The sequence below is a fragment of the Pituophis catenifer genome, unplaced genomic scaffold, assembly GCF_029215685.1.
Source record: "Pituophis catenifer annectens isolate HBS135680 unplaced genomic scaffold, rPitCat1.0.hap2 SCAF_3, whole genome shotgun sequence".
In the NCBI taxonomy this organism is placed as follows: Eukaryota; Metazoa; Chordata; class Lepidosauria; order Squamata; family Colubridae; genus Pituophis; species Pituophis catenifer.
This window is the reverse complement of record NW_027256883.1, coordinates 204,860,925-204,868,063: the sequence shown is the minus strand read 5'-3', so window position 1 is coordinate 204,868,063 and position 7,139 is coordinate 204,860,925. Positions and strand designations below refer to the sequence as shown.

General features: G+C 44.8%; 1 long non-coding RNA gene across 1 annotated transcript; it reads left to right on the top strand.

Annotated features, from left to right (window-relative positions):
* Nucleotides 1-647: 647 nt before the first annotated feature.
* Nucleotides 648-3,801, top strand: LOC139314471 (uncharacterized). Its single transcript, XR_011600186.1, has 3 exons — nucleotides 648-851; nucleotides 1,833-1,894; nucleotides 3,669-3,801. It is a non-coding gene; the product is annotated as an uncharacterized lncRNA (long non-coding RNA).
* Nucleotides 3,802-7,139: the final 3,338 nt, after the last annotated feature.

The following is a 7,139-nucleotide window of genomic DNA, read 5'->3' as shown; positions in this document are numbered from 1 at the left end:
GTACTTACATTCAGGACAATGGTGGGTTGCTCCCGGTTTGGTCCGGTTCTATAGAACCGGTAGTAAAACCAGCGGGAGGCTCCGCCCACCCGCCACATCGTCATCATGGGTGATCTGCACAGGCGCAGAAGTGTGTGCGCTCCCGCTGTGAACCGGTAGTAAAGGTAAGTGGAACCCACCCCTGGTTCAGGAGCACACCTTCCAAGAAGTCACAGATCCAATATCTTCCCTACAAACTGCTTCATTTGCTGCAAGATGGCAAAAGCGAAAAAGCACTCCGGAGGCTGCCAGCCCTTTACAATTTACACCCAGTAGGACCTACAACTCATCTTGGTTCCTGGAGCAGAGCTCACCAACTGCTTCCTCGGAGCCACCAGGGGTACTGTTCAACTAATGAGATTATTTGCAATTAAAGATTGAGCTAGCAGGGAAATCTTCCTTGCTTCCTCTTTCTGGCCAGCCCAGACAGTCTTCCTTCTTGTCAATAAATATTTCCACTGGGCTTCTGGCCTTGTTGCGGGGGCTTTTGTAATGATTAACTCTGCATACAGTGGCCCAAATGACCCTGTGAATTAATCAATGGGTTTTTTTCTCTCTCTCTCTGTCTCTCGCTCCATGAGCAAAGTTCAAGTTCTCGGAGCAAGCAGCAATGGAGGCAAGGTTTAATTATTCGTGGAGCAGGGAGTAAATAAATCCCAGCTAACTCCATTTTTTGAGATGGAAGTCTCGCCACCCGTCTCTGCTGCATTAACCACCACCGTTTCTGCAATGCTAGCTCGTTATCTAGCAACGTTCCAGACAGGCGTATATACCTTTCTAAGGATTGAAGATTTAGACCAGACTCTGCAGATGTGAGATTTTGCCAAGCAATGATATTTGAACAGGGGTGGGCTTCAAAAATTTTAGCGAGGGGTTCTCTGCATGGTTCCTGGGTGGGTGTAGCCATGGTGGGCGTGGCCTAGTTGGCCTCCTGCATCACGGCAGGGGGGGGTGTTTTTGTCCTCCCCAGGCTCTGGAAGCTTTCTTTGAGCCTCCGGGAGGGCAAAAACAGCCTCCCCAGGCTCCAGAGGCCCTCTGGAGGCCCAAACTTCCAGTAGGCCCATTTTTTGCCCTCCCTGAGCCTCCACATGCACCCTGCACTTACCTGCATCCAAAACGGGCACATGTGGACTCCTGGGAGGGGCGGAGTGAGCCAGGAGTGGGATTTGGGGATTCTCCAAACTGCACAAAATCTTAGCTAGAGGTTCTCCCGAACCCCTGTGAACCTCCAGCAGCCCACCCCTGTATCTGGAATCTTTTAAGGTAAATGTGATGGGGGGGAGGGGAAAGGGTCATTGGGAACCATATCAATTTACTTTTTTTATTTGTTAACTTAGTTGCTCAAATTTATAGCTTGCACCAGTTCCCAATATATTAGACCAGAGTTCCCCAAACTTTTCGACTTTGCAACCTGGTGCAGTGAGGAGAGGGGATGGTTCCACTTGAATGGTGGGCAAGTATGTATATGTGTGCAGCTCCATTTGCATGAGTGGTGGGCATGCCCACCCACCACTCGTGCAAATGGAGGTACACACACTTCAGTCAGCTGCTCATGCTGGTTCACCTCCCACTTTCACGGCCCAGTTCTAAACAGCTCAAGGCAAGGGAATGGGCTGCGGCCCAGGGGTTGGGGACCTCTGCTTTAGATAGCTTACATGAAATGAGAGCAGATCCAGGCACTTATAATACGATACCAGAAATGAAATGAATATACTCGGGCTGCGCAAAGCATTTGAATGAGGTGCTTCACAACAGGCAAACCCTTGAATTCAGATCTATTGGATGTTTGACAGGTTTCCATATCTGGACTATGAACATCCAGACAGCCACTAGATGGCAGCGAGAAGAAATAAAGGTAACTCCTCAACTTATGACTGTTCAAAGTTTTGACAGACCTACCTGAGGGGTTACTTATAACCAGTGGTGGGATTCAAATAATTTAACAACCGTTTCTCCCAGGGTCAGGTTGGCTGTCATGGCAGGCATGGCCCATCCCCATCCTCCAGCTCCACCACACATGCCGGATGAGCCTCCCGCGATGGCCAACCTGACCCTGGGCAAACTGGTTGTTAAATTATCCCCCCTGCTATCAAAGTGGATCCTGGACGCTGTGCTGCAATGGAGAAATGGGAAATGGAGAGGCCGACACGAGGGAAGGAGGAGGAGCAGGGAGAAGAAAGAGGAAAAGTGGCCCTCTACTCCCCACACGCTGGCCGCTCTGTTGCCCGTTTCTCCATTGCGGTGCAGTGCCCAGGAACCACTTTGATAGCGGGGGCGGTAGATAACTTAAAAACTGGTTTGATCGAACCAGAGCGAACCGGCTGAATCCCACCACTGCTTATGACTCAATGTCCGGACAGTTGTCCTCTCAGTCACATGATCGCACTGTGGACACTCAGCAACCCAGCTGCTTTTATCGCCATTGGCAGTGTCCCATAGTCACATGATCATGTTTTATGTTGGTTTTACTGAAACAGGCATTTACTTCCAGTTTTTGGCAAAAATGTGCCCACAGGAAGCCATTGGTTCACTTAACGACTACAATGTTCACTTCACAACTAGATTTGCTTGCTGACCATGGTGATTTATTTAATGGCCACCACAAAAAAAAAAAAGTTTGCTAAATCAGGCTGGTCACATGGCTCACTCATTTTATGACCATAAAAGTTGCAATTGTAATAGGCAGGCTTCATTATGGTCATAACCAGTGGTGGGATTCAGCGAATTCACACCACTTCGGAAGAACCGGTTGTTAATTTTTCTGAGCAGTTTGGCAAACTGGTTGTTAGAAGAAATCGTTAGGGCAGAGAACCGGTTGTTAAATTCCTTGAATCGCACCACTGGTCATAACTTGAGGAAAAGCTGTATTATACTGTAGAACAGGGCTGTCAAACTCATGGCCCACAGGCCAGATGCATCATGTGCTGGCCATGTCCACACCCGGTTTAGCGAAGGGTGAAAAAAAGTCCTGATACGTCACACAGGGGTGGGTTCTAAAAACTTTTACTACCGGTTCTGTGGGCGTGGCTTATTTTGAGGGTGTGGCTTGGTGGGGGGGTAATGTGACTGGGTGGGTGTGACCAACTTTTTTTTTTACTTTTAAAAGCCTCTGATGATCCCAGCTGAGCCGCAAAAAAACCTCATCAGAGGCTTTTTTTTTTTTTTACTTTTAAAAGCATTTTTTTGGCCGAAGAGGTTGTAGAAAAAATGCTTTTGAAAGTAAAAAAAAAAAAAAAAAGCCTCTGATGAGGTGGGCGGGGTAAGTGAGCGGCGACCGGGCCGGGGGCCGGTTCGGGGGCGTAGTTAGCCAATGTTATTATCGGTTCTCCGAACTACTACAAATTTTTACTACCGGTTCTTGTGAACCGGTGCGAACCGGGAGCAACCCACCACTGATGTCACGTGACATGCAAGTTTGACACCCCTGCCATAGAAGATTCTACTCATCTAGCCATCGTTGGTTGTACATGAGTATTGCAGCCCACATTTTGATAGTCCTAGTAAGGACATCTCATTCCATTATTAAAGCCGCCATATCTTTTCCAAGGCTTGAACAGCTGCTCTAAACATGTTGCTCACTGTTTTATAATTGTATGAATAACAACTTTGTTTTTTTCTTTTCCTAACAGGGTATGGTCACCAAAGTCAAAATGGCAGCCGCCCCTCCCCCCATCAGTGCAATCAACCTCTGCTTGTATTTGGTTTTATGTGTATCACAAGTGACCCTTGCAAAAAATGTCACAATGTGGAAAAAAATAAATAAAAAACCACAACCCATAGGTGCCCTTGTATATTGCAAAGCATCTTATTCAGTGGTGGGTTTCAATTTTTTTTTACTACCGGTTCTGTGGGTGTGGCTTGGTGGGCGTGGCTTGGTGGGCGTGGCAGGGGAAGGATACTGCAAAATCTCCATTCCCTCCCCAATCCAGGGGAAGGTTACTGCAAAATCCCCATTTCCTCCCAATCAGCTGGGACTTGGGAGACAGAAAGTAGATGGGGGCAGGGCCAGTCAGAATTTTTACTGCCAGTTCTGTGAACTACTCAAAATTTCCGCTACTAGTTCTCCAGAACTGGTCAGAACATTCTGAAACCCACCTCTGATCTTATTCCAATGCTTTTTCACAGCCTTAAAACACGTGTCTAAATATTCTCCCTGTGCTTTTTTTTTTCCTGCTGGATGTGCTGATGCAAAAAATATTGTCCAAATATTTCTGAAGAGGAAGACAATCATCAAATATTTTGCTGGTTTGTCAGCCCATTGTATTTGATTCCAGTCTGAGGCCTGCCTGACAGCATTTGACAGGTTACATGGTATTTTAGTAACAGGCAATATACTGGTGATTGCTCCACCACAATATTTAGTATTTTACTCGTGTTTAATGTTTGACAAGATCTCCTATTTGGACTTGCGTCTTTTTCAACAAGAGGCAGTTTCCACATGTTGCAGAGCCAGCAATTTTAAAAACTAAAGGTCTTGCCATATTTTTTTTCCCTGATGCAGCAGTGTTCAGCTATTTAAAAACCAAATGAATAATACAGACTAACTGAATTCACAGAAAGGAAGGATCTCCTTCTAGTCAAAGCTCATGAGATTATAACATGCACCAGAGCTACAATTTTCCAAGCGTGAAAAGCCGAGACACTCGATTAAAAAGAGTTAAAAATCTGCCAAGCATTTAATTCCTGCTTTTCCCCTGCCTTCCAAATCATCATCATCATCATCATCATCATCATCATCATCATCATCATCATCATCATCATCATCATCATCTCTTCTTCTTCTTCTTCTTCTTCTTCTTCTTCTTCTTCTTCTTCTTCTTCTTCTTCTTCTTCTTCTTCTTCTTCTTCTTCTTCTTCTTCTTCTTCTCCTTCTCCTTCTCCTTCTCCTTCTTCTTCTTTTCCTCCTCTAGATTTTTATCTCACTGTGGGAAGGCCCCCCCCCATTTTCCAGTTTCCAGAAAAACTGGGTTTTTCTTCCAACATCACCTTTATTGTTTTATAAGTGACTCAAGACAGTGAACATATATAATAGTTCTTCCTATTTTTCTCACAACAACAACCCTGGAATGTGGGTTGTACTAAGAGAAAGTGATTGGCCCAATGTCACCCAGTCAGCTTTCATGCCCAAGACAGGACTAGAACTCCTGGCTCCTAGTGATTGGCCTAAAGTCACCCAACCAGCTTTTATGCCAAAGGCAGGACTAAACACACCCAATTCCTGCAACTGTTCTCCATATGTTTTATCCTCCAGTCCCCTAATCATCTTTGTTGCTCTTCTCTGCACTCTTTGTAGAGTCTCCACATCTTTTTTACATTGTGGTGACCAAAACTGGATGCAATATTCCAAGTGTGGCCTTACCAAAGCATTGTTGTTGTTGTTGTTGTTGTTAGTTGCGAAGTCGTGTCTGACCCATCGCAACTCCATGGACAACGTTCCTCCAAGCCTTCCTGTCCTCTACCATCTTCTGGAGTCCATTTAAGCTCACGCCTACTGCTTCAGTGACTCCATCCAGCCACCTCATTCTCTGTCGTCCCCTTCTTCTTTTGCCTTCAATCTTTCCCAGCCAGCATTAGGCTCTTCTCCAGTGAGTCCTTCCTTCTCATTAGTTGGCCAAAGTATTTGAGTTTCATCTTCAGCATCTGGCCTTCTAAAGAGCAGTCAGGGTTGATCTCCTCTAGGACTGACCGGTTTGATCCCTTTGCAGTCCAAGGGACTCACAGGAGTCTTCTCCAGCACCAGAGTTCAAAGGCCTCCATTCTTTGGCGCTCAGCCTTTCTTATGATCCAACTATCACAGCCATAGATTGCAACTGGGAAAACCATAGCCTTGACTATACACACTTTAATCATAATGAAACCTGACCATTACGGCTATAAGTCGTAAATCGGGTCACCCATCATTCTCTGCTGCCAAGGAAGAGGTTTTCAGCATGCATACCACAAACCACAAGTGGACTAGCAGATCATTTCTCTACCATTTTCCAATACTGCGATTGCCTTGGCAATCACGCTTCATTTATTTTCGGGTTTATTTCTGAGCTCGCATAATACATTGATCCAGAAGTAAATCGAAGCAGCTAAGTTTGCCATGCAAAGTAAGTCAAGAATGATCAGGAGAGAATTATTCAAAATTAAAAGGAACCAACGTTAGAGCCTGTTGTGTAAATAATACACTGACTTGGTTAAGTATGAAAACATTAGCCCTTTGACGTTGGCCAGAACAGGAAACCAAGGTTATTAATACAAATACCATTTTTATGAAAAGGTGGTAGTAGCAAAATCTTGCAAATCTGAAAGGACCTCTCCCCTTCCTGCCTTCACGTTCAAGAGAACCAGGGAGGATAAAATCTGAGATGCTTTCTCAAATTACATTCCTGCTTTGGACTCAGATTTCTCTTATCTGACCATCGTCCTGGTTGAGGCTCTTCTTCCTGTTCTTCAAAGTTATTCTCACAGCCCATTAGAGTTAACATGAAAGACACGAGTCTGTATCCACTGACCTTCAGAACATGCCAAAATATTGTGCTGATTGATGGGAGTATGTTGGGTTTGGCCCAAAAGAAATCAGCTCTGCGAGGTTCATCAAAATTCTGCTGCTGTGGCAAAAACCTAGCAATTTTCATCCCAAGCTGAGCTAAAACTCCTCACACTTCCTACCTCAGCTGGCAAGAATAATGCTTAGAGCGCTAGAAGAAAAATGCAGATTTGCAGACAGAGCAACTTGGTTCAGACTATGCTCCATCCTTAAAAACATTGGCAACACAGATCTATTCAATGAATTGATTTGTCAGATGGTTTTGAGTGACCGTCATGCCAAGTTATAGATACTGTGGATATTTAAAACTGTGTGCCCTTATCTGCTCTCATGGAGAGTTAATTATTCAAACGGAGAAAGTAGAGAGTAGAAACCCCAGAGAAAAACATGAAAGGGTATGGTTTATTTATTTAGCATATGGCATATCATATAGGGACTAGCAATATATATCCACATTTCACCTAGATTAGTAAAGCACAATAAAATATACATGTTAAAAAGATTTGTGTTCAAATACCAATGACTAGGCCAGTGATGGCGAACCTTTTCGGCACCGAGTGCCCAA